Below are 25,062 nucleotides of genomic sequence, written 5' to 3'. Positions count from 1 at the left end.
GTCCATCTCTATCTCTGGGACATTAAGCCCAAACTAACATGGAGGAAGAGTAGGCACCTGTCCAAAGTGGAAGGATTTCAAGAGTTCAAATAACAGCAACAGCCAACATTTGCTGAGTTCTTATTTTGTGCTAGGAATTGCACTATGTCAACACGTATTGCCTCATGTAATGCTCGCAACAACCCATCTTACAGATCATAAAACTGAGGCTTAGAAAGTTATGTCACTTGCTCAAGGTTCCCAAGCAAGTCAGTAGAGGAACCGGGAAATGGGCCCACAGATTGAGACACTGTGCTGCCTTATTAAATGAGACTACCTACTACCAGGACTCCTGTGATGATTCAGGAGGGCCTTATAGTTACTAGGTGCTCAATAAATATTCCCCCCCAAATCTTTCACAATAACCTATGTCAGACCCTAAAAAAAATCTACCAATGATATTTGTTCCCTTTGGGTAATGCCTGTGTGTCTAGCAGTCCTCTAAAAAAACAACACAACCACAACAACAACACAAATACAAATAGTATATATATGCAGCGTTCCTGAAAACTTCCACCAGATTTGAAAAAGGAAAACCAGAACGTGACTTATATGCTGTAAGAGCAGTTTCATTCTCAGAGAGCTAATATATTAGAAAACATTCCTCTTCTTACAGACCTGGTTTTTGATGATATCTTTTTTACATATGACACATTCTCTTTAAGTTTCCAGCTGAAACCTCAATGAGGGCTGAATAAGCCTAACAAGTAGTGCACCAATGATTTCAAGCTTTCTAACACTGACATTAGCACTTTTATCATCTCCATTAATTTTTGTAAGATTTTATAAGATATTACTTATTTATTAATTTATTTTAGAGAGAGAGAGAGAGAGAGGGAACGCAAAAGCTGGGTAGGATAGGGGGAGGAGCAGAGGGAGGGTGACAAGTAGATTCCCCTGAGCTGAAATCAAGAATCGGACACTTGGGATCCCTGGGTGGCGCAGTGGTTTAGCGCCTGCCTTTGGCCCAGGGCGCGATCCTGGAGACCCGGGACCGAATCCCATGTCGGGCTCCCGGTGCATGGAGCCTGCTTCTCCCTCTGCCTATGTCTCTGCCTCTTTCTCTCTCTCTGTGTGACTATCATAAATAAATAAAAATTAAAAAAAAGAAAGAATCGGACACTTAACTGAGCCACTCAGGAGCCCCAATTTTTATAACATTTTTTATAGAAGAAGTAAGAGTCACACAAATATTCATATAACCCCTCAAATACTGATGTGGGTAGAGACACTGATATTCCCAAGTCTCATCTGGCAGGTAAGACCCCTGCACATCAGCTTGAAATGTTTGTTCATCATCTTAATTCAGCATGAAAAAGGTAGTTCATAGGTATTGATGTTGAATACATGGAAAACATTGGAAAGTCATGTATTTCATGAAGCCAGTCCACCCATTACTACCTGTTGAGGATTTAAATTTGTTCAGTTACAAAAGCAAGAGACTCTGGCATCAAGAGGAAGGCAAATAACAAGGCGGACCAGAGAATGGTAGACACTCTGGCAAACTTAAGCAGCACCGAGCTGTCTGAAGAGGACTGCGGCTATGCATCTGCTGATGGCCGCTAGGAAGAGGGGGCCCCAGGACACATACCATTTCTTGGCTTTTATATGAAATTTCCCTACTGCTAGAACTTAGTAACTAATGCTTTAAAAAAAAAAAAAAAGTAAGCACTGTGCTGGCCAAAGGAAAGAAGTCTGAGGCTAGATCCAACCTACAGACAAGGGAACTACATCCTCTAGATGAAAGACATCTAAGGATGAATTCTAATTGCTTGAAAAGGAGGAAAGAGGGTCTGGGGGTTTAATTGGGCAAAAGGCCCAGAAGTGAGCATGAGCACCCTTCCATGCCAGAGCATCTCTAAAGAAGGGCAGAGAAGATAGAAGAAATACATGGTAAAAAGACAAAGCTAAGAAGCTTTGCTTTCTTTCCACTGTGCATAATGTTAGCAACAGCTGAAACTGTAGAAAGAAAAAAAGTAGATAAAAATGGCTGGAGATGTCTGTGAGCATGTTGAATATCACGAGGCACAAATGAGCCAAGTGAGATATGAAGAAGCACTCATTTCACACTCTGGAATGGTGAGCTGGTGACAATCACTGCAGCCAACGTTTCTAGGCATCAATGTGTCCAGCTCCATGCTGTGTGCTTTAGAGAGATTATCACCTATTTTAACCCTGACAACAAAATCAAGTAGATACAATTTTCCCCGCTTTACAGATAAGGAAACCGAGGATTGGAGACATTAAGTGTCTTGCCCAAGGTCATAAAACTGGTGGGTGCAGAGCAGACCTAACCCAGGACTGTGCGACTCCAGTGGCCGAGTTCTTTACCAATGTCCACTGTTGTCTCTCTGGCTGGGCTTGAAATGGAACCAGAAGAATAAAGTCCTGAAATGTTGCAGGTGCACAACCCTTCAGGAGTCTAAATAACTAGAGAGAGTGAGGGAAGCGTATGTTCTTCTTTTCCTGACAACGGCATTTTATGGGGAGCAGAATGAGGTGTTGATCAGAGCCGTGTATCAATATGCCAGCGTTGCCTTCACCTTCCTCTGATACTTCTGTGTGGTGTGACACTGGCCAGGTCACTGGAGCCCTCTGTGAAGTTCTCTACGGTTCAGTTCTCCATCTGTACAATGAGAACATTATTACATTTAGCTGCCAAAGAAAGGAGACCCCAAGAGGATTTCCTAAAGTCTACCCCTGCACATTTTCAAAAAAGACTTTCAGGGGTAGCATTGCCAAATTCCTTCAGCACCCTTCTGTTACTCTGGAACGTGCTTAAGAATTCACTGCAGTGTGCCAATTCCCAGGCTCTTTGGCTATTTGAAGAGCCCATAATCCAGTCAGTAATCACCTCTGACTCTATGGGATTTGTTTTTGCCTGTTTTCAACCAAAGAAATGAGACAAAGTCTTACAAAGTGTAAAAGCCCAAAGTCAGGCCCCTAACCTAAAGATGAGGACACAAATGATAAGGACAACAATATAAAAGTGGCTTTTAAAAGTTATTCCTAAAAATACTGTTAACACCACAACCCATACCAATGTATCTGCTTGTATCTGCTTAGCTGCCCTTTCTTGAGGTAAGAGAGTGAGATTTTCAGAGAAGATCACTCTCAAAACCTTCACAACTAAAGACCTCAACAGTAACCCAGGATAGCGACATATCTGAGCATCCAAAAGTCAGAAAAGCTTCATAAATGTATACTGATGGTGATTGGGATGACAACACTACAGTTCAATCAATGTTAATATATTGTGTTGCATTTAATCTTAATGAGTGAAAAATGTTGAGAGGAGTCACCCAAACTACAGTGGGATGACCCACCCTAGCCCTGCATGTGAATGGTGTCTGGTCCACACACACTACTTCGCAGGTGGAAAACCTTCCCCAGCAGCTGGCACCTCCCTACTGCCACACAATTGTAGAAGCCCAATGCTGGGCTTAGGAATGGATTTCCTTGACTCCTGCTCTTTGAAATTCTGAGACATTGGCTTATTCAAAAGCACCAGTAGTTTTTGAGAGCTTAATGTATTAAGGTGCTGAAATTCTTAAACAAACTATATTCTGTTTTTTTCAACAAATACATTGGAAGAAATAAAGGAGTGAGGGAAAGGGAAATCCATACATTAAAAGAAACTTTAAGACATAGCAACAAATTACAATGTATGAACCTCATTTCATACTAATTTCAATAAATTATAATTTTTTAAAAATTATGAGAAAGAAATTTAAACACTCTTGTATATTATATAATGTTAAGGAATTGGTGTTAATTTTTAGAGGCAATAATGATATTATGCTTGGTTTTTTAATGTATTTTTATCATTTAGAGAGAACACACTAAAACATTTAAGGGTTATAGCACATATAATGTCTCAGATTTGTTTCAAAATAATTCTGGAAAAGAAGAGAAGTGGGTAGAGTGTTTCAGGCATTATAAGTTTGGGCATGAGTTGAAAATTGGTAAAAAGTCAGGTGATGTTTAAGTGGGGGTTCTTTACATGATTCTCTCTCTTTCATATATATTCGAAATTTGCCGTGATAAAAGACAAAAAGAGATTGTGGCTATCAGCTTCTATCAGTTAGAATAGATATTTGAGAGGGAACTCTTTTGGAAGAGGATGCCCACAATTCCATGCAACTACGGCTGATTTCATTGTAATTAAACAATGTACTCACTTTTAAAAATAAAATAACTTTAAGGCACAGATGACCCCTTTAAGCAGTGGTCCTCTAATGCCTTACTGCTACCGAACTATAGATCTTCTTTCTAAACGGCCGGCTGATGCATCTCCATCTAAAAGATGATCAGGAAAAAAAAAAAAAAAAAAAGATGATCGGAAGACAGAGCAAACTCATATCCAAAATTGAACTTATTTTTCCAACCAACCTACTTCCTCATTCTTAGTATTATTGCAAGCCCCATCGACTCAGTAGCCCAATCTATAAGCCTAAGAGTTATTTTCAACTTCCCCCTTTCCCTTGTCCTTACATCTATCTACTTGTCATATCCAATCAATTCTAGATCAGAAAGGATCCATCAACAATGAACTGGCATAGATTCTGAGAGTGACAGAACTGAAAGAGGGAACAAAGGGCCTGCCAGTCACCCAGTCACATGTAAATATCCCCACCCAGTGGAGTCACCTACAAAGACCCACAACCGTAAGGAAGAGCAGTAGCAATGAGAAACCTGCCACTTTATGTGAAGGCACCTCTAACTCCTCTCAGGGCCTGATACAGTAAGAAGAGTTTGGGCATAACCATATTCCCCATCTACCAGGGAGCTCAAGCACACTCAGAGGAAAACAATAAACCAAAACCCTCTTCTATAAGAGGACCAAACCACAATCTGCAGACTACCAAAATGGGAGAATGAGAAACGCTGAGTTGTTCAAACGGCAAAAGGAGACTGTAACAAAATACAAAAATAGCAGGGAGAGTAATAGAACTTAATTGCTGTCTATGAACAGTATCTGAATCTATTATATCAATGATACCATGATTCATCCCCACAAGTCAAACTTGGAGCCAAATGAACAAAAGAAAAAAAAATCGCATTTGACAAGAAAGATGCTTGCAACACATTTAATTTTGCATAAGGAATGTAAATTTCCCAAGGATTTGACCTAAAGCATTAAACAAGCCCATATATTGTTCTAATCAATTAGGCCTTCCTGCATCAGCACTTTTGCCTTGCAAACAACCAAAGCCATCATGTTCTCTAATCAACAGAAAAAAAAATTCATACAGATTGGTTTTTTTTTCATTTGTTTCTTATTAAATTTCTAGGAAAAAAAAAAAACAAGAACTTCTCAAACATCTGAGGATCTCTGCAAGTGGAAAGGATGAGTCATCATTAAATGACACCCATCTAGGGGCACCTTGGTGGCTCAGTGGTTGAGCACCTGCCTTTGGCTCATTGTGATCCCGGGGTCCCTGGATTGAGTCCCCACATCAGGCTCCCCATGGGGAACCTGCTTCTCCCTCTGCTTATGTCTCTGCCTCTCTGTGTATCTCTCATGAATAAATAAAATCTTTTTAAATAAATAAGTCAATAAATAAATGACACCCATCTGAAAGGGAGAAACAGCTAGATGCTGCTTGGTAGTTGTCTTGGGGCTTTTCAACATTCTGAGATTTAAAACTATAGACTTCCATATTGAGAGATGTCATTTAGAATTATCCAAATTCAAAAAATGGAGCCTTCAACACTACTCTGGTGACTATTCAATTTATCAAAATTGGAAAAGTGTATATTTTTAGCTAAAATGAGCTCAGAGATAATTATTCCATACTTTTCACCCTCTGTATGGAAATGCAGCAATCTCTGTGGTAGGCTCTTTATTAATTCTGGTAATAATATCAATCAAATATTTACTAAACACTTACTATGTGGCAGTATGGTATGCAAAGCTCACTCCATACTTTATCTCATTTAATCCTCACCAAATCCTATGAGGTTGTCATAATTACTAACCCCATTTCATAGATGGCAAAATTGTGGCTACCAATCAATGAACATTCTACTGACTTCTCCATAGACAAAAGAGTGTAAGAGCAGTGAATAAATGCCCCAACACAGAAAATGTCTTTAGTTCTATACCAGTTCTTTAGTTCTTTAATAATAACTTTAAATTTTCCACTTAAGCCCTCAGAAAATGTCTTCATAAGGAACAAAAGTTCATATCAAGGATTTTCCTACAAAACTTCAATGGTATCACCCTGAGACTTACTCAGTATCTTCAGCATTTAGGTCATTTCATTGCTCATTGGACTCTCCAGAATGTAAAGATACAATTTAGACCGATGCTTTAAGAGCCTCCTGTGTGCCAGATAGCATACTAGTAACTTGTGAATTATTTAATTTTCACAATGTAACTATGAGACAGTACCTTTCATAGCAGACAGGTATAAACCCAGAGTAAAGGGACTCGCAGCTGATAAAGGCTGAGGCTGGCATATAGTTTGAGGTCTTCCAATTCCAAAAGGAGGATAAGAGACTGGTTAAGTTGCTTGCGTTGGGGGGTGGGAGGTGGGGAAGAGAATATATTTTGCAACAAAAATATATTGAAACAAAAAGCCAAAGGCTGGATAGTTTATTGAAGGTTTTTAATTATTCATTCAATTCTTGGATCTGGATGGCAGCACAGAGAATGTTGTTCTGGTTCCAAATTTCTTTTGAAAATTTTAACATGGGCTATGTAAGTAGTGAAATGTAAAGGCTCGCAGCCCAATGCTCTTGCTTTCTGCAATACACAGTCCTTTGCTTCTCATATTTCTATCCAGAGCAGCATTAGGAGATATAAAAAGGTGTCTCAAATTTCAGCAAAGAAAAAGGGAAATGGGACATCACATCAACAAAAACATTCATGATTCCAATGACTGTTTTCTGATCTGTGACTGTGCCTGACAACTATTCTCATAAACTTAAATTCCAACCAATGAAGTCAATAATGGTAGATGACCTACATTGTTGGCATTTTGAGGCAAATGAACTCAGCCTTCTGCCATTCTAACAGCAGTAGCAGCAAATACTGGCAAGTGTATAGCATGAGTGTATTTGCTAGTGTATTCTTTTTCTGGATCCCCTGAATGGATCTCTCTGTTTCAAAGAATATCCCTGGGCCCCAAATACCAGGTGAACCATACAATGTAGATCAATAGATTTTTCGAGTGCAATAATTGTGTCTCTCTGGGAGATCCCCATTAGCCCCAGAAGGAAGAATACTTTGATTGACCTCGAGGAACACAGCAGATGTGGATAAACTGTGTGCGCTGCTGACCTTATCAGAAGAGAGCCAGGCCTTGAAAATCACAGGGGAACACCCTGGGCATGTGCATGTGGGCTGTGGGAAACCAAACAGCTGGTCAAGTGTGTGCTTTCTTTAAAAAATATAAAATAAAATAAAACAACAACCAAACCCCAAACTGCATACATATGAGGAGAAAGAAGTATCTGAATTAACAGTATTTCTTGATATTTAAAAACATTGCCAGGAAATAATAACATGAATAGAAACAAGAGGAGGTATGTTGTAAGGATCTAGGAATCTTTAATCCACTAGTGAAAAGATTTTCTACATAAAATCCTGCTTAAGCTCCTGGAGACAGGAAAGAAGTTTACTATGTTAGCTTTGATATATTTCTTGCTCTGTGTAGGGGCTCTGTAGCCAAATAAGATGGCAGGAAGAGGGTGGACATTCAGCAAAATTGATCTCTCATATAGATCCAACCCAGAGAAAGAGGTTAGAATTCTGAGAGAGGGAGGAGCGAAGGGAGAGAGAGGGAGAAAAAGAAGGAAGGTAGGAAGGAAGGGGAATCTAGAAGATGCTCTGGAAAGTCTTGATTTGGAATGGAAGGAGTTTTTATCTCCACTGAAATCACCACCCAACACCAACCGGACCGGATTTGTTTGGAACAGAGGCGAGCCCTACTCCCCTGCCATGCACTGCAGCAAGAAACTGAACACGTTGCTAGTAGGAAGAATCACAAGCCGCTGAACCCTCACACATCTGAGGAAGCAAAATGTGATCCTGGGCAAAGCACTGCAATGAGAGCTCAGGAGACGAGCTTTTACCATCTCGGGCTTCAATTATTCCAGTTGTGCAGCAAAACCAGTGCACTCCTGAACAAACAGAGCAGACACGGGGACATGAAAATAAACCCTTGTCCATGTGCCAGGAGACAACTTATAGGAAACCCAGAGACGCCTCCTTGGAATCACAGCAGATGAGGACTAAGGGGAAACTAAAATATGAATATCCGTCATCAATTCAGATGTTAAAGACCTAGAATAATTTTCATTCATCCACCCACCCACCCAACTAGTATTTAAGGCAGCCTACTATGTGCCAAATACAACATTAGGTGCTAGAGATATAAGGCCAAACTAAGACAAGAGCCCTCAAAGAGTTCACGGCTCACAAGAGAAAAATGACATGAATTCACTTTATATAGCACAGTGTAGTGGGTAGACCTTAGGTCAGTGTGATGGAAGAGGGGGCAGATGGAAAAGCAGAGGCTGGAGGCGGGAGGGTGGAGCTAGACACATTGAGAAAGTTGCAAAAAGTTAACGACTATTAAACTTTCATTTTGAACACCTCTGAGCAAACCATGCACATTTCTCCAGCGATCACAGGACACACCACTCCCTATTGTCTTACGTGGGGCCAGATTAACACGTTCATGTTATCTTAGCCTCCGGCACCACTGGCATTTGTGTGAAAGAATCCTGAGCCAAGTCATGGCCAAAGCACATATTGCCAATGCCCATAGGTCTTTTGCAAGGTGCGAGGGTGTTTCTGGATGTCATAGTAGCTTGCAGGTGCTACTAGAAGTTGTGACCCAGGACCAAGAATGCCCCCCCACACACATACCATCCTGCAAGGCCTGGAAAAGGGGCTCATGAAGAAGACTTGTTGATCCCTGAGTGCCTGGAGCACCTCATTTAAGAAACTCTGGGCCAGATTGTGTCATGAGCCACATTTGCACTTTAACCTTAATGTTGTCTGATTTATAACACTGGCTCCATTTGAATTATTAACCTTTTAAAATTACTAACCAGAGAGCACACACAAAGAATTCCACAGAGAATCTTTATTTGTAATAGATGCTGAGAAAGAGACATGTTTTGCTATAGTTAAAAGAAGAACAATACTTTTTTCCCTGAAATAGTAGCAGTATCTGGTGTCATAATAGTCTTCACAAAAACAAAATGTCCCTTCCCACTGAGGTTTCATGATTTCATATCAGCGCCCCATTAGAGAAACCAGAAGGACTACTACCCCCAAACCACCTTTAAAGGGGATAGCTTTCACGTGTGATATTCCTGGCACTGCCCTCCTTTTGATGGCAGTAAGTGCTGTGGAAGGGATGAGGGGCTACTTATTGCACACATTAGGAACAAGAACAATGTAATGGAAACATTTCTGGTTGGCCATGCAGGGCACAGACCAATGTGGGAATGGTTCAGAGCCACTCATGTCAGCACTTGCTATTCTGTGGTCCCGGTGTAAAAATTCAAGGAAAAGAAGTAATTGTAATGCTCTTGGCATTATAGATTCAGAGTGTGCAGAAAAGGAGGAATTACGTGTCTGCTGGGATTCAAAGGCACATTGCTGGTGTCTTCTAGACTTCCTGACTGCACAGAGAGAGACGAGGGAAGGTCTGCCCCAAGGATGTTCCTGACAAATGACTGCCCAGGATCATACTCAGGGGTGAAAGGCATGAAGATGGACAGTAACTCTGTGGTCAAGCCATTATTTCAGTTTTTCAGCAGGTCCCATTGTTGGGCAAATGAGACAGAGACCGGTCTTCATGTATCTATAATCATTAAAGAGCAGTGAGGGGACAGTCTTCAGTTGCAAGTGTGGAAGGCTCCTATTTCTTAACAAAAGCATAAAACCACTACTGCCATTTAGCATTCCACTCCCCTTTCTGCCAACGAACGTCCTTGAACACCGAGCCCACTTTTGATGCACCCGCTCACTTATCCCCACTCTCATCAGTCTGGCTTCTGCTTTTGGGAGACCCCTCACACACATTCACTAGGAGGTCAACCCCCCCACAGCCTATTCCATTCTCACTGTCTGGTGGCCTTTCCTCAAATTCATTCATTCACTCATGCAGTATTTATCAAGAAGCCCCTAGATCCCAGCATTATCCTAGATCTGGTGAAAACAGCAGGAATGAGAGAATGAGGTCCTAGTTCTCATGCAACTCAGAGTCTAATGGGGCAGAGGGGAAGACAGGTAAGAAGTGAGAAAAAAAAAAAAAAAGAACAGGATCATTTCAACTACCAAATAAGCATGCTTCACACAGCTGTTCTGAGGATTAAATGAATGAGGAAACACTTTCAGTAAATGCATATGACAATGGAGTGGGCATTAACTAAGGGCTCAGAATTGGCAGCTAGTTCACACTTCTATTACTATTCTCATCATACTTACCCTGGGTGGTAAAGAAAAGCCTACCTGAAGAAGTGGCATTTGAGCTGAAACCTAAATGATGATTAGAGACCAGGTGAGGAAAGATGGGGAGGAAGATCATTCCAGGCTGAAGAAAAAAAAAAAAAAAGCCACGGTGGGAAAGAACATGAGAGGGTCCTGGGAACAGAAGAAAGGGTGGTATGGTGGGGCAGTGTGGGTGATGGAGAGGGGGCAAGAAATGAAGGTGAAGTGGTGAGCAGGACCAATCAAGTGGGGCCTTATGAGAATATAGAAGGTCTCCCTGTTCTGAAAGTAACTTAAAAAATTTGCCTGTCCACAGGACTTGTAGCAACCTGTAGTCTCTACAAAGGCAACCCAAGCCAGAGCAATTACCTGCATCTGCGTAGAGCTTTGCATCTCACTGACACTAATAAAATACTAGACAGGTGGTCAACAAACTTTGAAGTGGTCCCTATAGATTAAGGAACAGAAGACAAGTGCCTTAACTTCTCTACATTTTTTTGGCAATCTACAAAATAAAATGGATATAATTAGATGGTCTTTCCGGTCCTTTCCAGCCTGTGATTCTATATTTCTATTCCTGCATTTCCACTAGGTCTGAAAACAGATCTAGGCCAGTAGAGCTATGGCATACTTTCTGTAAAGCTAGATCTTTACTTATCCTATCAAGTGATCTGCTAATTAGAAAATAGTAATTTTCTTGAGCAATATTACTATGTAAAAAAGTAAAAACAACAACCCAAATCTGCCTCTTCTAAGACTGGTTTTGTAAGAAAATCTTATCTTCTGGTAAATACAAGATCGGACCAGGAGGCTTTTCACTCCTTCCTGCGTGCAATTAACAGCAAACACCTTGTCATAAACATTTTTGAAAGGTCAGAGATGGCAACAGTTTTGCTAAAGAGATAAACAGTCAAATAAAACAGTGCCCTGGTAATTCCCAGGCTTCAAAAAACAGCATATGTCCGATCAATAATGAGACACACAAAAAGGATTGTGGGATAAAAGGGCGGGTCCAATTTGAGGTATTAAAAGCTTGCCTAAGTCATTTTTTTCCCAACACATCTTGTGTTGCAGCAGATACTAGAGCCATGAGTGGGCAATATTAGAAAAATAAGATTCTGGCTATGAAACAAAAGACTGTTTTAGGTTGGAGAAGTAAATAATAGTAAGAATAAGGACTTTTGCAAAAGCCAAGGTAAGAACATATTCCCTCTGTAATCAACTATTGAGCTCAAATTTCAGACGTTATTTTGGATTTATTATTATTGCCTTTTACCTTTGTCCTAGCACAAACTACAGGAGCTCAAAGGATGCTAGTTTATTCCTAGATGTATATATTTATACTTTAAATGTGCCTTAGAAGTAGTATGTTTTCTATATATGTTCCTATCTAGTACTGTTGTCTTAAAAGTAAATTTAACTTTTTGTGCATCGAAGAGATAGGTTTACCTTCCAAACTGTTCATTGTAAATTTTAGTATCTTAAATAAGGCATTTCTAGTCCTTATGGCAGATTTTATATTCCTGGCAAAGGTATTTTATCACTTAAACTGCATTACACATTGATTATCTATTATCTGTTCATATTAAGAAGGCTCTATCATCAATTAATGTTTACTAAACAATCAATAAAATCTGAGTGAAACCAGAATAAACTCTAACAAATACATGCGATGAAACTCAGAGAAAATTGAGACCATGTCCACTTAGAAGGGCAACTTTTGTGAGATCTCATTTCTTCCTAAAAGATCTAATTTATCTTTTTTAATGCCATCAAAGTTAATAATGGATGACATGTCTTATAGCTTCAGTGATGCAGCAACTTGTTGATAACACAGAGAATTTAGAAACCAATTCATCAATTCATGATTTTTTTTAATTGGACCATGGATGGTTAATTCTAAGTCATTAGACTCTCCAGTAGTAAACCTCTAGAAAGAGGGTGTTAATACAGAAGGTCTCCTCAATGAATAAGAGTTCCTATTCTGTCTCAATAACAGGTGGCACTTTACACTTTGAGCATTTTGGGGGTAGGGTGAAGATACGTAGAATGGGAGAAAGTGAAGTAAAAAAAAAATTATATACATAAATTATATATATTTATGTATATATAATTACAGGCTTATGTATAATCATATACATATAATTGCATATATGTGAGGTGTTTATATATTTATATTTGTTCTTATGTAGATTTATATTTAAATATAGATTCTATAGATTTATATTTAAATATATATTCTTATGTATTTATTTACATTCAAGTATATTTGCATTTATATGTATTTTGTTATAGGTATATTTACTTCACAAATACCTCTCTCCCAGACACTCACAATGAGTCCATTATATTCTGGGCAAATAAGAAGGAATGCAGCTTTTTCTTATTTCCTTATTCAGAGGGGAGGTGGGGTGGTTGAAGGATTTCCCCACATCTCAGTTTTGCACTTACTGGTAAGTCTGCTACTCATGTATTTGCATATTGATATTCCATTACCCATTAAATGTCCATGTTGGAAGGGACCTTAGTGATTATCTGGACCCCCTTAGATCCTTCCCAGTTAGGGAACCGGAGGCTCAGGAACATTAAGAGACCTGTCCAGGGTCACACAGCCAGTTAGAGGTAGTTCCAGCCTCCCAGCTCCCACCCCCAGCAATCATCGCACTATGCTTCTCTGTTCTCCCCTGCTCAAGAGCACATCTTCTGACACTCACAATGGAGAAATTAATGAGTCTGCAAGTTAAAGATTCGCTTTAAACAAATTGGTTCATTACTATTTAATTGAGGAGGCTTCAGAGCAATAAAAGCCTTGCTTACCAAAACTAGATAAGCAGCTCATGAAACATTGAGCTCGAGAAACTCAAAAACTGTCACAAGTCAATAAGTGCTGCCTTTCTGTTTGATAAATGCCACCCAGTAGCTTCAGAAGTATCAGAAACTAATGGTGTCCCGGCACTCCATAGGCATACATTAATGGGATCAGGAACATAAAATATAAACAATAATGTACATATTGATTGTTCCGGACATTTGAAGCCCAGCTAACATTTGAAAGGTCAGTCGTTGTACTTGCATCACATTACAGATAAGTCATTTGCTTAAAGCTGGAAACTTGGCTCTCCATGTAAATTTATCTCGTGACCTATAAGCTTAATCATGCCATGCCTCTGTTGGCTTCCTTAGGCTGTCTGGCATAAAAAATATACCAGAAGTGCTTAACCCCATAAAGCATATTCAAATAAATGACAATATACACATTGCCAGGAAGGATACTGTGGGGGAGAAATCTATTTTCTAGGCTGAATAAATGCCATGACACGGGATTTTTACTCTGACAGAACATATTCAAAGGTTTCTATAAGGCACTAACTACATAAGCTTACAAATGAATCTGTGTGTGATCAAGGTGTTTCAAAAATACACCAGTTTTGAAAGTACAATGCCAAAGTTACTTTTACTTTCAACAAAAAACTAAATTTGGTTTAAATAGTTCACACTAGAGCATAGGCATTTTTTCCTACAATGAAAGATTTCTTTTCAGAGCTCCTCCAAAGCAATCTAACAATGTGAAGATTGTCTGGCTGCCTGTGTAACAGGATGTCTCCTTACTGGAGCTTTCACCCCTGAAGGCACCTGTCCCCCCACCGAAATCAGTCAGGCTTCCATGTAGCAGTCTTTCTGCTGCTCCCACCTCTGAAAGGATAATGGATGCAGATGCTCCTTCCCCCAAATGCTAAGTCTCTTTCTGGAGTCAGAATCCCACTGCTGACTTTTTTTTTTGGGGGGGGGGAGTTCAATTTGCCAACATATAGCATAACACTCAGTGCTCATCCCACCCAGCGCCCCCCTCAGTGCCTGTCACCCAGTCACCCCCACCCCCTGCCCACCTCACCTTCCACTACCCCTTGTTCGTTTCCCAGAGTTAGGAGTCTCTCATGTCCTGTCTCCCTCTCTGATTTTTCCCACTGATTTTCTCTCCTTTCCCCTTTAATCCCTTTCACTAGTTTTTATATTCCCTGAATGAATGAGACCATATAATGTTTGTCCTTCTCCAATTGACTTACTTCACCCAGCATTATACCCTCCAGTTCCATCCACGTCGAAGCAAATGGTGGGTATTCATCGTTCCTAATGGCTGAGTAATATTCCGTTGTATCCAGAGACCACATCTTCTTTATCCACTCATCTTTCGATGGACACCAAGGCTCCTTCCACAGTTTGGCTATCGTGGATGTTGCTGCTATAAACATCGGGGTGCAAGTGTCCTGCCATTTCACTGCATCTGTATCTTTGGGGTAAATCCCCAGCAGTGCAATTGCTGGGTCGTAGGGCAGGTATATTTTTAACTCTTTGAGGAACCTCCACACAGTTTTCCAGAGTGGCTGCACCAGTTCACATTCCCACCAACAGTGCAAGAGGGTTCCCTTTTCTCCACATCCTCTCCAACATTTGTGGTTTCCTGCCTTGTTAATTTGCCCCATTCTCACTGGTGTGAGGTGGTATCTCATTGTGGTTTTGATTTGTATTTCCCTGATGGCAAGTGATGCAGAGCATTTTCTCATGTGCATGTTGATCATGACTATGTCTTCCTCTCTGAGATTTCTCTTCATGTCTTTTGCCCATTTCATGATTGGATTGTTTGTTTCTTTGGTGTTGAGTTTAATAAGTTCTTTATAGATCTTGGAAACTAGCCCTTTATCTGATAGGTCATTTGCAAATATCTGCTCCCATTCTGTAGGTTGTCTTTTAGTTTTGTTGACTGTATCCTTTGGCTGTGCAGAAGCTTCTTATCTTGAGGAAGTCCCAAATATTCATTTTTGCTTTTGTTTCCCTTGCCTTCATAGATGTATCTTGCAAGAAGTTCCTATGGCCAAGTTCAAAAAGGGTGTTGGGATCCCTGGGTGGCGCAGTGGTTTGGCGCCTGCCTTTGGCCCAGGGCGCGATCCTGGAGACCCGGGATCGAATCCCACATCGGGCTCCCGGTGCATGGAGCCTGCTTCTCCCTCTGCCTGTGTCTCTGCCTCTCTCTCTCTCTCTGTGACTATCATAAATAAATAAAAATTAAAAAAAAAAAAGGGTGTTGCCTGTGTTCTCCTCTAGGATCTTGATGGAATCTTGTTTCACATTTAGATCTTGCATCCATTTTGAGTGTATCTTTGTGTCTGGTGTAAGAGAGTGGTCTAGTTTCATTCTTCTGCATGTGGATGTCCAGTTTTCCCAGCACCACTTATTGAAGAGACTGTCTTTTTTCCAGTGGATAGTCTTTCCTGTTTTGTCGAATATTAGTTGACCATAGAGTTGAGGGCCCATTTCTGGATTCTCTATTCTGTTCCATTGATCTATGTGTCTGTTTTTGCGCCAGTACCACACGGTCTTGATGACCACAGCTTTGTAGTACAACCTGAAATCTGGCATTGTGATGCCCCCAGCTATGGTTTTCTTTTTTAATATTCCCCTGGCTATTCGGGGTCTTCTCTGATTCCACACAAATCTTAAGATGATTTGTTCCAACTCTCTGAAGAAAGTCCATGGTATTTTGATAGGGATTGCATTGAATGTGTACATTGCCCTGGGTAGCATTGACATTTTCACAATATTAATTCTTCCAATCCATGAGCATGGAATATTTTTCCATCTCTTTGTGTCTTCCTCAATTTCTTTCAGAAGTGTTCTGTAGTTTTTAGGGTATAGATCCTTTACCTCTTTGGTTAGGTTTATTCCTAGGTATCTTATGCTTTTGGGTGCAATTGTAAATGGGATTGACTCCTTAATTTCTCTTTCTTCAGTCTCGTTAGTGTATAGAAATGCCACTGATTTCTGGGCATTGATTTTGTATCCTGCCACACTGCCGAATTGCTGTATGAATTCTAGACATCTTGGGGGGGGGAGTCTTTTGGGTTTTCTATGTAAAGTATCATGTCATCTGCGAAGAGGGAGAGTTTGACTTCTTCTTTGCCAATTTGAACTTTGAGAGGTTGAAAGACAAGACTTGCAGTTTATGCCCTCTTTATGAGAATGGGCAAGAGTTGGAAGTATTCCACATCTCCTTCGAGAAGGCATCAGATTACCCTAAGTTTGAAGAGTTTCTCCACTTGTTGTCAAGGTAGGAACGAAGCTTTTAGCCCTGATTCCCAGCCCCCCACCCCCAAAGGTTGGTGAGGGGGAGCGGACACAGGGCAATGGCCCCTGGAAGAGGCCTTGCAAAAAACACTTGCTAGAATCTCCTCTGGCAGAAGCGATTCCTGTATCTGTGGAAGAGTGAAAATACATATGCCTCTAGGCTGACAGTTTTAATCTTAAGTATTTCAACTGTTTCCTGTGAGGAAGGCAACCAGATTTTCTTTTGCATTCTATGAATCTTTTACATTGACTTCTGCAAGATTCTACAACAGCTAAAACCAGCCATTTTGAAAATCAGATTTCCTTATTCATGAATGAAACTAGTTTCAAGAACATTTTTTAAATTTGTATTACATTCTTTAGCTATTGATAACCATTGTAAAATCACATATTTATAATTTACATTAGAATATCACCATTCTAATAATAATTTTAAATCCCCAAAGGAGAACAACAGTAATTTTTTTAGTAGCCAGATGACCTGATTTGAATGTAAAAGGCCTCATTTCATAGTTTCCTAACAAAATCATTACCTATAGAAGAGATTTTTCTATTTTAAAATGTATATAAAACCTCAAGTGGACCAAAGGAATTAACATCAGTTTAATCAAAATCCAATGATTATATTTGGGCAAAAGAGAAGAACATTTCAATTCAAAGAGAGTTTTTGCTTCTTGCTTAAATCTACTCTGATTGTAGTTCCTACATGTAAATTGTATTCTATTAAGCAAAGTAAATAAGCTCACATTACTGTTTCCTGCTATTTAGATTTGTAAAGACTCCAACAGCCTTCATAGCTCAAACCACTTTTATCACAATGAAACTGAATTGAGACAATCATATTAATATTTTGAGCAAAGAAAATTTAGGAGCCTGATAGTGATTATGTTTTTTGATAAAGAAATTGTATTCTGAAATACAGATTGTAACTTCATTTTGTCCTAGAGCCAGTAGGATGAGGGACCTTCATACAAAGGAAAGGCATCATTTTTAAGCTGTAAACACTCTCTTTTAATTCCAAAATGTATCTTTTACTGAGTTAACTTTTAATTGTATAAAACCTGCTGCCTAAGAATCCCTTTAGAAGATGTCCTCTGTATTTTCTGTGCTTTAAATTTTAAACTGAGACTCTAAAGATCAATGAACAAGAAGAAAAACCTTTCATTTGAGACAAAAGAATCCTACTTCCCTACCACTTACAATAAGATAAATACAAAAAATGGTCAAAGTCATGTCCCCATTATATCAAAAACTGTTCACACATCCTAAGATGCAGACTTACAGTGATGTTCAAGGACAGAGCCAACTGAACTATCAGATTGAAGTAACTGTGCAGGCCTCCCAAGGAGGTCTTCAGGGCAAAACTTCAAAATAAAAGGACGCTTATCATATCCTCCCCCTTAATGTTTCCTCCAAAGTGATGTGAATCTTTCAGGACTCAAGTCAGATTTACAGGTGGACTACTTTCCCTGTGCTCCGACTTTGGAATCTCTTCTTCCTTCTTGAAAACTACCAGCCGACTCTCTGGGTAGCAAGTCCACCAGGCCAGGGACTGGGTACCTCCAGGTCCTGCCCTTGGCGTCTCACATTTAGAAAACTAGAACTCGGCTATCAATATCACCTGAGTTTCAAAGAAACGTTCCCTGCCACAGTACCTAAACTCAAAGGATTTCCTTTTGACAAGAGGCGTGTGGTGATGTGAAAAGGGAAATGAGAGTCCCTACTGGGACTGTGAACATCCTTGCATTTGTAAGGCCAACTGCCACACTCTCGGCTTTTCTTATTCCCTGACAAGGCTCGTCTGGCCCTCTCCTGGGAGGCTTTTGACAGCAATTGCAAACAACAGAAGCCAGCAGGAATGTGTAAGAACAGGTGCTGGAGCCTCCCAGGGCAGCCTGCTTGCAGAGAAAGGGCGTCCTCAGAGCAGCGTTGGGACATCCCACTTCCGAGATGCCCTCTTGCCCTCAGCCATTGCAAGATCTTGCTTCTTTTCATGCAGCAGATGTTTGGAACGAGTTGGAACAATGCATATGGCTCCTAAGTTGCTGCTGGCAAATTTTCTCGGTCAGCTTTTAAGGGGACTTTGGTGGGATTGCCAACAATATAAAACGAGGATGGAAAAATTCATTCTTGGGTTTGTGTTCAGATAAGAGAAATAATAATAAAAGGCTAGGACCTTTCCATATTATTCCAGGTTACTGCTTTCCACTTCCTACCACATCTCAGGAAAAGGGACATTCCTAGGTTCAGGGGATCTCCAGCATTCAAGAGGAAACAGATCAGAGAACACTTCCTCCACAAACAGGTCAGGAATATTCACATACTGCACACTCCAGCATGTTAGACCCCACTCTGGGAGCATCTGGCCAACTACTATTAACTCTTACTCTTTTCCACTTATTAAAATTGCTCTGTGGACAGAGTGCTCTGCACAGTGGGCATAGTCACCTGTGTCAGTGAACAACCACTCGGAGTGGCTATTTTGGCCAGCTTCTTAAAGTATGGTACATGGACTAGCAGAAGCAGCATGAGACATTGTCTGGGAGCTTGTAAGAAATGTAAAGCCTCAGGAGCTCCTGGGTAGCTCAGTCAGTTAATTATCGGACTCTGGATACTAATTCAGGTCTTAATTTCGGGGTCTGAGTTCAAGTCTCTCTTTGAGCTCCACACTGAGGGTGGAGCTTTCTCAAAAAAAAAAAAAATTAAATTTTGCCCTACACCAGACCTTTTGAAACTGCATTTAACCAGAACCCCAAATGATTCTTCCACAGATCCAAGTCTGAGAAGCACTATACTACAGCTTCTTAGAGCAAGTCAGTGCTCGGGATTCAGAGAGCAAGATCTGCCCTATACCAATGCAGTGATTTACACTTCTCCAAGAGTACTCCAGAGCATGATGCAAGCCTCAAACTTCCCAGGATATACAGGCAAGAATCAATGAGTCTATGTTACAGTTGAGAAGACTGAAGTCAAACAGTAGATGACTGGTGGTAGCAGAACTCAGTATTCCCAGATCTTAGATTTTTGCCCTTTTGGCTGCTTCAGCTAGTCCTAAGGAATGGCTCTTTCACATCTGGACCATGAATTTTTTTTTTCCTATTTGAATCATTGGTATAATGGAAAGAAGACTTCAAGTACGATTTCTATCATTATTCAGCCTCATGACTTTGAACAAATCACTTCTTTAGAAAATAGGTTGAAAGCCAAATAAAATGAAAAACATTTATAAAATAAAGTTATTATATTAAAATTAGAATAGAGTAGGACCATGAGTTAGTAATAAGTAGCAAATACTATAAAAATATCAAGTTCTAATTTAATTTACAATTTAATTTCGGAAAACGTATCCTAAGAAAATAATCCCAATGAAGAAAATGTTCCATGTACTAAAATGATCATTACAGCATTATTTATAATAGGAAAAAACTGAAAGCTACCAAAATACTCTCTTTTCAGGATATGGCTAATTAAAATATGGAACGTTTGCTCATTTTACATGATATTCACCAAGACTTGGCAGCAACATGAAAAATTCTGTTACAATATCAAGAGGAAAAGCAGGTTATAAAACTGGTACCAAAAAAATACAAAAAAAATAAAAAATAAAATAAAACTGGTACATTATAATTCCAGCCATGTCAAGACAGGCACACGTCTAGAAAACCATGGAAAACATTTGTGAAACCTATCCTGTTTTATCAGGATAAACAAGATATAGGTGACTCTTTTCTAAACTTTCAGTAGTTATTCAATTACTTTTATTATTTCTTTAAAATAAAACAAGTATTATAAAGAGAAAAACGAATGTAGTAATGATGAGACCTAATGCAGTCATTACAAATTATCCTTAAATCTGGGCCTGAACTCCACAGATAACAAGAGTGAACAATGACCGAGCACTCCATCTGTGCTCATTGCTGTGTTGAAAGCCTTGTCAGCATAGTTCGTTAAGTCCTCTGAGAACAGTAATATTCTCATCCCCACTTTATAGATGAGGAAACCAGAACACAGCGCTCAGCCTCTTTGAAACTCCACCGTGCACACAATATATATATCTTGCAGTTTTCTTATGAGAATTAAAATACTGTCTTGTTAACCTATGTGGTTCTATAAAAAGACCACAGAGAGAAAATACTGGGTGGGAACTTTGTTTTCCTGTCAAGATGGAGACAGAAGCAGCTCCCCGACTGTGGGGACCCTTACATACCATCACCATACTAGACTGTCTCATACAAGGGTATGCATTGAGGTGGCATCCTCAAACACTCCTGAACAATATCATTTTCAGAGCGCAAACACTAAACAACAGAAATCTGTGTTACACTTTAAGGTGGGATAGCGAAAGGTGCCAGCAATATCGGTCCTAAAAATTAGGAGACATGGGTTCTGAGCTTGGTTGTGTCACTTCTCAGGCCTCAGCTGCCCCATCCGCGCAGTGGGAACACGTAGTTGGTACTGCTCGCCCCACAAGCAAGTCAGCCCCTCCCAGCCAAGGCCCCACTCTCCCCCAGACTTTTCCCACATTGCTGCCAAAATGGTCATGTCAAAACCCAATCTAGTCAGGTTATCACACTTCTCCTTCAAACCATTTGCCCCTAGGACAAAGCCACATCATCCCTAGCACAGTCCACTCAACTCTGTGGGGTCTGGCCTCCTTGTCACTCTCCATTTCACAGTCCAAGCTGCCCTCACACCAGCTTTCTTGCAGGTCCTCACACACTGGCTGGCACACCCTTTGCCTGGGGATCTCTCTCTCTCCTTCTGCCCTTCCCAGGAGGCCTCAGCTCCTTCACCACTTCCTCAGGGAGCCCTGCAGACCTGTCTGATAGGAAAAGCTCACCCTATGGACCCACTCACCCCTTCAGGTCTCTTTCCCTCATGCTACTTAGTGGAGTGGTAATTTTATAATATTTGCGTGAGTCTGTAGTTAATGTTTCTGTATGCCCTGTCATTGCCACACTATCTGCTATAATGTAGTGTCTCCGAATGCTTTTAGTATTCCCAATTCTTAGCACATGGCAAGTCTTTGATAAATCTTTGTTGAATGAATATTATTCTGACTCCCCAGGATTGCTGTAGAACAGTGCAACTAGCACATGCTCAAATAAACCCAGTAGACTTGAAATGACTACAGAAATAATAAACATGACATTTAGATTCCACTCTCCCACCAAAAAAAAAAAAAAAAAAAAAAAAGAGAGAGAGAGAGAAGCTGTTATACTACATCAACTAAGAAAGTAAGAGTCCATGCAAAAAAAGTACTTCATAAACTCGAAATTACAGTGTAAACATAAGGACTTGCCTCCACCCTTTTTAGAAACAACTGCAATACGAATATATACATAAAATATAAAACACGGGATGTAATGGTCACTGACAGTCTGGAAAGCAAATTATTAAGTTAAATTCTCTGGAAGGATCTAAACACAGTTAAATCACATTGAAATAGCTTTTAAACCAAGGTTTGGATAAACTATAGAGTAGGCTTGTCTGTATCTCAACTTCCTCATCTCTATAAATGTAGAATTTCACTCAACGATCCTGAGCATCCTTTGAACGCTCAGATTCTGATACTATGACAATTGACATTAACAGCGAGACTCGTTGGGACCCCTGGGTGGCTCAGTGGTTTAACACCTGCCTTCGGCCAAGGGCGTGATCCTGTAGTCTCAGGATTGAGTCCCACATCGGGCTCCCTGCATGGAGCCTACCTCTCTCTCTCTGTGTGTCTCTCATGAATAAATGAATAAAATCTTAAAAAAAAAAAAAAACAGTGAGACTCGAGAAACCTACACATGCATAATGCCAAGCAAAGGTGACTCTATGGACCCTTGAACTAGTCTTCCTTAGGTGAAACCCTGAGGAAGCCCCAATTTGCCTCTCCTGCCTTCACCCCTTCTCCATTTGGAGGGCCTCCCCTCCTGCTCTCCTCCGCTTCTTTTTGCTCTCTGAATAACTGTCATCAAGATTAATTTAAATCCACGTGCTCTCTCTCCCTGGGGGCATTTGCCTTTGAATTTTCTCTTGGTGTGGTAAAAGTTGTTTCCTGCCCCCCAGGAGAAAGGATTTCAGGCATTAATGCCCTGGTGGAAGAGGTATGTATGGAGCAGGGACCCTGTCTGCCTGCAAAGTCAGCTTCCTTCTCAGCCTTCAAAGGACATCAGCCCCTCCAAGGAGGAAGGGCAGGTGAGGGAAGCTCAGGGAAGGGGCCAAGTCCCCACTCAATTCAGACTTTGTCCAAATGCATTTGCACATGGATTCACAAAAGCATATACGGCTGAAGTGTCTCGCAAAACTGACACACAAAAATTCAATCTGGTAATAATTAGAAATTATTTGTTATCTAGTTTCGACATTGCAAAGTATTCTTGGTCACTTTAAGAAAATCACCTTTTGGGTTTGTAGTTTATTAAAAATATCTTACATAAAAAAATATCTTACATAAAGCATTTTAAGCATATATATGTAAGAGCTCTCAAATCTCTGTACAACATACATATGGCACATTGAGTAAAATATAAAATGCAAAAAGTACATATTTGTGTAATTGTAATCAACTAAATGCTTATTTTTACAATGTCTTCTTGACAATGTAATTATCCATTAGACAATGAATATACTTACTGTAAAATAGTAAATCTAGTGCATATAGTAGACATACTATCTTAAATTTTTTTTAGGATTTAGGAAAATTGGAAGAGTGATTAGGTAAAACAAGTCAGAATGAAGCACAAAATTTAACTGAAAATTTAAATTTGGAATAATTCTGCAAAAAAAGAAAAGACCTCACTTCAACTTTTAAACTCAAAACTTCTATTTTATGATTCTGTGTTTATGAAAATTTCTGAACTGTTTATGCTAGAAATGGTGTTCTACATTTAAAGATTTCAAATAGACACCTAAAATTATTCATTAAATATACAAAGTTTTTAATGCAAAATAAATTTGTACCTCAAAAATTATGTAGCATTTTGGTAGCACCTAATCAAAAGCAATGCCGTTTCTAACTCCTTTATTATCAATTGATACATCATCTTCTATACAAGTGTAGCATGACTTAATTGATTTTATTATGATTAGGCTTGTTAACTTCTTAGAATTGATTATGATATGGAGGGGGTGGATTTTATTTATGCACTCTGAGATTTATGAAGCAAGAGGTTAGCCCATTAAAACCTCTATTTGGGGGGAGCAGCAGATTTGTTTTTGTACAGGTTTAAACTACATTAAGAAAAAAACCCCACGAATCCTTAGAATTGAGAACTTTCCAAGCCATCCATGATTTTAGCCACAGAGTTGGCAAAAAACATAAATAGGTACAATTTCCTAATTTTGTAGTATTAGCTGTTGGGAGTGCAGTTACAGTTTCTCACACACCCCCCCCCCCCCCCACTTTCTTCAGAAGAGAACTATTAAGGAAGGACATAGCATACCTAATACAGTTCACCCAAATTTGGTAGGCTGCAGGGTGAATTTCTTACCCCAACATTAGCGTTAGGACGCACACAAGTTTAACTGTAGGTAGCAGACTTTTCATTCAGCGCTCTTTTCAGCATCTTAGAGTAAAGGCGTGGATAAGGAGGGGAAAATAAAGCTTTGACAGATGGTACTCAGCGCTTGACTCCTGCTGAGCTCAGCAGGACCTGTGGTTTCCAAGGTTAGGGCTGTCAAAATGGCTCTGTCTATCAAGTGAATAACAAAGTGTAGACTGCCTGTCTGTTTCCTATACAAAACTTAGATTTCATGTGCCATGATTGTCCGTCTTTCTGCTGATTTAATAACTTCCAAGGAGAAGAACTGAGGGTTCCGATAAAGCGTCACTATTTGGGAAACTACCTGGAAAAGGGATTCTCAAGGGCTGAAAGAGGTAGGCTGAGATCTGATCTCTTTGACTTCAGTTTCTAAGGCTTCTTGACTTGAAAAGGATTGGAAAGCCACCAAAGGTTCGCTTTTGGTTAAAAGCTAAATGTGAACCTTTCAAAATGCACTTAATGATGTCTCTCTCTCTCTCTCTCTCTCTCTCTCAAAATGTTTCTATTACAAATCCTTGCAGTGGTGGGTACTTATTCAACTAGAAATATTGAGAATGAAAAGGAAAATGTTTCTATTATGAAATACAGTGATGTGTTTAGATGTGTTTGTCAAGGTCCATTTCTCACCTTTCACAGCTCTTAATATTAAAACCACCACCTTTTTTCCCCCTCCTATGTCTAGAGCCTTCAGATGGTCGGAATAAGTAGTGGATGCTGAAAGAATGAATCATGTCATCAAACTGGCCTTTTGTCTTAACGCTGTTACAGATGTTTTTCTTGGTAAGTCTTATGTTTTTCTTCTTCCTGTGTATTTTGTGATTTCCAGATTGTTACTGACCTCTTTGGATTCCAATAAAGGGCCAGTTAGTAGATTCATAAACCTAGGCTTTTTATTAAGATGCTGCTGAAATTAGG

General features: G+C 39.8%; 2 long non-coding RNA genes across 3 annotated transcripts in view; one reads left to right on the top strand and one right to left on the bottom strand.

The window, feature by feature from the left end:
- Window positions 1–1,099: 1,099 nt before the first annotated feature.
- Window positions 1,100–25,062, bottom strand: part of LOC144324176 (uncharacterized) — an 87,443-nt gene continuing 63,480 nt past the window's right edge. The window contains exons 3-4 of the long non-coding RNA XR_013389588.1: window positions 4,221–4,338; window positions 1,100–2,665 (exon numbers count right to left, since the gene is read on the bottom strand). This is a non-coding gene — a long non-coding RNA (uncharacterized LOC144324176). The remainder of the gene's footprint in view (window positions 2,666–4,220; window positions 4,339–25,062) is intronic.
- The window catches only part of LOC144324171 (uncharacterized), a 38,992-nt gene continuing 25,462 nt past the window's right edge, over window positions 11,533–25,062 (top strand). Inside the window, exons 1-3 of one of the 2 annotated variants that reach the window (XR_013389579.1) lie at window positions 11,537–11,690; window positions 19,387–19,542; window positions 24,830–24,927. This is a non-coding gene — a long non-coding RNA (uncharacterized LOC144324171). Of the gene's footprint in view, window positions 11,691–19,386; window positions 19,543–24,829; window positions 24,928–25,062 lie in introns of both variants that reach the window. The other variant, XR_013389578.1, reaches the window with a different exon arrangement.

The sequence above is a fragment of the Canis aureus genome, chromosome 11, assembly GCF_053574225.1.
Source record: "Canis aureus isolate CA01 chromosome 11, VMU_Caureus_v.1.0, whole genome shotgun sequence".
Taxonomy (NCBI): domain Eukaryota; kingdom Metazoa; phylum Chordata; class Mammalia; order Carnivora; family Canidae; genus Canis; species Canis aureus.
The sequence above is the reverse complement of the archived record's forward strand: the minus strand, read 5'-3'. Positions and strand labels throughout refer to the sequence as shown.